Genomic DNA, 6,729 nt, shown 5'->3' with positions numbered 1-6,729 from the left:
TATATATATATATATATACCGGTGTGTGTGTGTGTGTACTACTAGGCTTCATAGCTCTATAATCTTTCATTTCCATAAACTTGTCAGAAAACATATTCAGTCATGTTATTATAAAATATATGAAAATTTTATTAGCTTTAATTTCTTAACTTTGCACTTATATTTCCACTATATATTATTTAGGGCCTATATAAATATAATATATATTTAGTTTATATATAGATTATGAATATGCAGTTTTCCAAGTATAAATATTTTAATAACATACATTTGCTGTACCAGTGAATATGTGTGCATATGTATGTGTGTGGCAACAGCCTTCCTATTCTTTCATGGGGGTCCATATCCACCCACCCACGTATAATCTCTCTATTTCAAAAGACGTCAGTAACTACACCACTCATACAAATACACACACAGACAAAAAAATCCTTTTAAACGGTTCGCATTTTCATGCCACACGTCACACCAATCTTGACATCTGCCTCAGAGCTTTTAAAGTGATTAGCAAGCCTTCAATGCACTTCAATATGACAGTCTGCAGCATCTCCATTTATTACAGCTAATTAAAGACTTGAAAAAAGAAGTCTTAGGAGACTGTCGCATTTAATTCAATCTACAAGTGCCAATACTGCATCGTAAAGTGGCTAATTCGTTTTTTTTGGGGTTGTGTGAAAAGGTAGGCACATTTCCGGGGCCAACAGGTGGCGTCGGTTTGTTCTTTCTGCGTGTTTGATATTTCCTGTGGTGGCATTAATAGCAAAAGAGTTTAAACAGCCCCGCCTGATCTCTCTGCTTAATGACACCACACTTTGACTTTCCGGAAGGAGCGAGGGGGCTATATGTTGGTGTGAGTGAGTGTGTGTTATTCCTCTGTTGTTTAATAGTGTGTATATATGTGTGTGATTTACTTTATCTTACCTTGTTTCTAAAAGAGAAATGGAAATGAAAGACAGCATGAACCGTAAAGAAGTTATGAAGATCTCCACAGAGAGAAACACAGAAATGTTTTGTTTTAACATTGTTTAGTACCTCATAAAATTGCAGTAATCACAAGACAGCGAAAAGACATAGAATCTGAAATTCTTCACACTGCTGGAGCTTCATATAATTACACAAGAGCAAAGTCAATATTCGTTTAATGACGTAATATGGCTCCGGGTCCATTAGACCCCAGCGGTTGAAGCAGTTCTCCAAGAGCAGATTAACTGGTGTGTAAACAATGTGTTTTCATTATGCAGTTTGTTTTGCTGTAATTGTCCATATTTTGATTTTAAATCGCACTGTGTAATATCTGTAATATGTGTGCATTTTGATTTCACACTTGAGCGATGACGACAACGATTATTTTGAGTAAACAAAGACATTAGCATGTTCATTCATCCAATTTACTGTTTTCCCTGACTCTCTCTCTCACTAAACCAATTCCTTGTTTTGCTTACTTAACTTTGATTAAGTTGCCATAAAAACAACATCTCCGCAAAGTGGCGATTATTATATTTCCAACTAGATATATACATTTTCTGAAGAAAATGTGAGTGGTGCTTGCCATGGCAAAACTCAGCACTGTGTGGTCGCAAAGGTGTTCTGGGTGGTTGCTAGGGTGTTGCTACGTGCCATGCTATAAAAACAATATCTCTGCAAAGCGGAGATTATAATTTCCATTAAATGCAAAAATGAATGTGATAAAATGTTGATATTAGCATTTGGCTGAGAATAACTCACAATTATGCACAATGATGTCCAGGACACAATGAAAATTAGAGAAAAGGTAAGAATTATTTTTTTTATTATTATTTTAAATATTTTAAGAATGTTATGATGTACACTTTAAAAAAACTTCGGAGTAGAAATAATTTTCACTCAGAAATTGCTAGTAAATTTCACAATCAATTACAAAGAAATGGCAAGTAAAACATTGAATTAAATATGACATTTTGAAGTAGACATACTGAAATACTATTTTCTTCCAATAATCTTTGTTTCAACTTCAAAAAAAAAATGTCAGTGTAAAACTAATATGAAATATTGAATGTTTTACACTGTTTTAAGGTCACTATACGGCCTTGCTATTAAAGTGATAGTTCATCCAAAAAAATAATTCTGTCATCATTTACTCATTATTCTTTGGAACACAAAAAAGATATCAAAACTACAGATAGCCTTACTTAAATTTTATCTAACAGATATTATATATTTTTTCACAATGTTGTTTGTACCCTCATTGACTTTGAAAATATTTTCTTCTTCTTTTTTTTTTTTTATAACAAAGAAAAATGACAGATTCTTCATTTTTCTGGGTGAACTATTGCTTCAAGTGTTTTAAACCTCTGAATACCTTTTAACATGGCAAACTTTGTCAAATCCATTATTTCATGGCCAAAAGCACTTGCCCGCATCTTATAAACAACTTTTTTCACACATGCATGCTAACACATATACACTCTTTTTTTCTGAATCTATTAAACACTGTTTCTTGATGGGAGGTGTGTTCCCTGCAACATGGGGAGATTAATTCAGTTCCACCTCAAACTCAAAAGCATTCTTCAGATCTGCTCATGCTCACGCATCCCGGAGCAGTTTCATGTCTCTTTTGGGGATTCAGAACTGATTCAAATTTGAGTTGGATTCTTCTCTCGAGAGCCAAAACTGCCAGTATCAGAATAATTGGATGCAGGTGTGAAGATAGCGCAGGCCTCTGAGTCTTTTTGGGGGAGCAACCAGCGTAAGAGAGACCCCAAGAGGAAACCGTCCAAAATTAGAATTTTAAAAAGTCAGAAACAAACTCAGAAAATGACACACTGCTGTGTGAATGAGGAGAAAAGGCCTTTGGCTGTGTGAGTTCTCATGGAAAAACACGTAAGTGTCAGAGTGTTAAACTGGTTTTTCACCATACTTTAATAATGAACAGATAAGCATTGTCTCTCTCACACACACCACACGCAAATGCACAAAGTGCAATCATGAGAATCTAAATCTATGATGGGTTAGTAATGATGTCTACAGAGAGCTGAGAACTCAATCAGAGCCTCAGCATGAGTGTGTGTGCATATTTGCATGTGTAGTCATTACAAATGCGACCAGGTCTGTCTGCCTGCGTTTTTCCTCCATCATTAGCAGATCTCAGGGGGGCAGTGGCCCGCGGGGTGTGTGTGCTGATGACATAGCACCCCTTGCGCTTACTCCTAATGGGATACTTTCCTCATAACTTATTAAATCTCTCTTCCTCTCTGTGAAGGGTGAGTGAATGTATTTCTGTAAACTCGCCTTTGAAATCTCTATAATCTTTCATTCATTTTCAACCATAATCTACACAGATCAGTATACTTCTAAATGATCTTTGTGACACTTCACTCAAACACTTCACTTGTTTATCAACATACCGATTGTTCGGCTGAGGAAACATATTTCTGAAAAAACTCCAAACTTCATAGACAAAAACTTTTTTTTTTTTAGTTTTGAGAAACTGCATAATGTATAGGAGCTTTATTCAGTGCGTGCCGTTGTAAATACTCTATCAACCTTATATTTCAACGCGGAAGTAAGCCGTTTTCTGTGAATGAGTGAGACTTCCGGTTCATTAGCAACGTGCGTAAACGGTAAAACAGTTTGCACTACAAAACCAGTGTGTTCATAATTAAGATAATACATTAAAATAATGAGGTAAGACACACCAGTTTGCAATATCAAACAGCAAAACGTGTTGTATTGTACAGCGAAAAATAGCTGGAAGCAGTTTAGACCGGAAGCCAGACGCATAAAATTTACAAATGGCCACGCCCACTCGGATAGAAGGGGTGTCAAGCTCAGTTCCTGGAGGACCACAGCCCTGCAGAGTTTAGTTCCAACCCTGCTCCAACACACATACCATGTAGTTTTCAAATAAGCCTGAAGGACTTGATTAGCTGCATCAGGTGTATTTAATTAGGGTTGAATCTAATGCTGCACCCTTACAAAAATTAAAAGTGAAAGTGTAGTAACCATGGTTTTTTGGCATATAGATTACCATTTGTATAACCATAGTTTCCTCGCTCCTCCGTCCTCCATCCTATGTCCCGGAAACCGATGGAGCGCAGCCATCTTGTAGGACATGTCAATTCTCTAATTGCACCGCGAGGAGGCATTGATCAAGGAGTGAGGAGGCTTCCTGAGGAGTCATGAGCAAGGATACACAGGTGTATCCTTTGCGGAAGTGTTTATCATCGAAAAACCTGACACACGTATAAATTCTCCTTACCCTACGCATCTGTTGTAATAATTTTAATTTATATTTTACCTTTGCAGTTTAAATAAACCATACATGCCATATACTTCAAACAAGGCATCTTGCTTTATTAATATTTATTATGAATGTCTTAAATAACAAACTTTAACAACTTAAGGGCAGATCCCTTTAGCGCAGCTGATGATGCTTTGAAGTGACACTAAAGGGGGCGAGGATAATTTCACTTGATTCAATACCTCGATCCTCGCGTCCTTCCCTCGCCTCCTCCTAAGACGCAAGGAAAGGAAACGAGGATCCACAAATAAGAATTGAGAAGCACCCACTATTGCACTATCAATGCTTAAACATAGCGCCTAATGAATCTGAGGTGGTCAGATGGAAGTGGTACAAGTTGTAGCTTTCAGAAAACTTATGAGTTCTACGAGGACGTGAACGCTTTTTACAAGTTGGAATCTCGTAATCACGGTAATTATGATATGCCGTGAACGCACCTGGACACCCCTGCTCTATAGGGCTTTTCACACTTGAAATAGTTAACCCTGGGTCATTCTAAACCACGGTAAATGGAATCATGGGTTATCTTGCTTTACGTTTCACAATGCTTATACTTTACCCAGGGTTAAAAGTTAATCCTGGGTATTCATAAACTGCTAGGGCTGTGAATCTTTGGGTAGACAGCGAATCGATTCGATTCGTGATTCATAGGTTTTCGATTCGATTCAAGAATGATTTTTCGCAAATTCAGAATGATTCAATTCGATTCGATTCACAATTAAATTTGATTTGATTCGATTCTGCATTCTTTAAGTGCATTCACGGGATTATTTAAATGCTTCCCCTATATTCTTTAAATGCTTAGTCGGGGGCAAATTACACAGCAGCCTTTATGGTTAGAGAACCATAGGTTATAGAAAGAAAAAAAAAACACTTTTGTCCATTGATGCTATGGCATGACATGGCATATGTAGAAATTTATGTAAGCCAAGAATTTATAAAAGAGTTTCACCAGTTCATTCTGCTTTTTATTCAGCTTAGCTGCAGCGATAGATGCCTTTGTCAATGGGCATTTCCTGGCACATCTTAAGTTCTTTGAGCGTGAGATCACTTCTGTTTCAGTGCGACAACTTCTTTATCTCATTTTCATAAAATATAATGCTATAGTATTTAACTTTTCCTCTCCATCCGCGAATGATGATTCTGAAAGAAAACGCAATGTCTGTTTGCTATAGCAACAAACGCTACTATCATGCATCTGATTATCAGATAAACCTCGCGCTCTTATTTCAAGGTTGTTGTTAATGCTGGAATCGATTCGATTCATGATTCATAGGTTTCGATTCGATTCAAGAACGATTTTTGCAAATTCAGAACGATTCAATTAGTGTCACAATAAACAATTAAATTTGATTTGATTCGATTCTGCATTCTTTAAGTGCATTCACGGGATTATTTAAATGCTTCCCCTATATTCTTTAAATGCTTAGTCGGGGGCAAATTACACAGCAGCCTTTATGGTTAGAGAACCATAGGTTATAGAAAGAAAAAAAAAACACTTTTGTCCATTGATGCTATGGCATGACATGGCATATGTAGAAATTTATGTAAGCCAAGAATTTATAAAAGAGCTTTAAAAGTATTATGTATAGGCTAACATTTTGTCACACCAGGGGCGTAGCCATCATTTCAGAAGTGACAGAAATGTCAAATACAAATTAATACAAATAAATTTTATGTATGTATGTATTATTATTATTTTTAACAAGGAATTCTTTTCTTATCTCTTACTTTGATCCATGTTTCAAGATCGATGCATCGAGAAAACGAGTGAATCGTTAGACCCCTATAAGCTGCCATTTCACACTGCACATTCCTAAACCCCAGGTTAAAGGAATAGTTCACCCAAAAATGAAAATTAGCCCATTATTTACTCACCCTCAAGCCATCCTAGGCGTATATGACTTCCTTCTTTCAGATGAATCCAATTGGAGTTATATTAAAAATTGTCTTTGATCTTCCAAGCTGTTTAATGGCAGTCAGCAGGTGTTGCAGTTCATCAGTCTAAAAGAAGTGAAATAAAGTGCATCCATCCATAATAAAAAGTGCGTCACATGGCTCCGGGGGGTGAACAAAGGCCTCCTGTAGCGAATCTATGCGTTTTTGTAAGAAAAATATCCATATTCAAAACGTAATAATCACTTTAATAGCCTGCGCCAACAGTTGTACACAGAAGCAGCTCTGGGAGGATGACGTATGAGTTCGGCGTTGCGCATGCGCCGGTGAGTCTCGTGAAAACCAACGTTTGTTTACAGGAGCAAAGGAAGCAAAGTTTCCTTACTTTAGCAAAGGAAAACCAGTCTCCTCTTGGCTTATATCGAAATCCTCCGACATTCTTCTTTACAAATCCTCGTTTTGTACTTCTAATTAGTGACCGTTGTTTTGTTTTGATCTCTCCCCTGCACTTCCGCATTCGTCACTTCTGAGCGGCGCATGCACAAAGCTGACCT

This window comes from Sinocyclocheilus rhinocerous, unplaced genomic scaffold (assembly GCF_001515625.1).
Source record: "Sinocyclocheilus rhinocerous isolate Xijiao unplaced genomic scaffold, SAMN03320098_v1.1 scaffold183, whole genome shotgun sequence".
NCBI lineage: Eukaryota > Metazoa > Chordata > Actinopteri > Cypriniformes > Cyprinidae > Sinocyclocheilus > Sinocyclocheilus rhinocerous.
Note: the sequence above shows the minus strand (reverse complement) of the source record.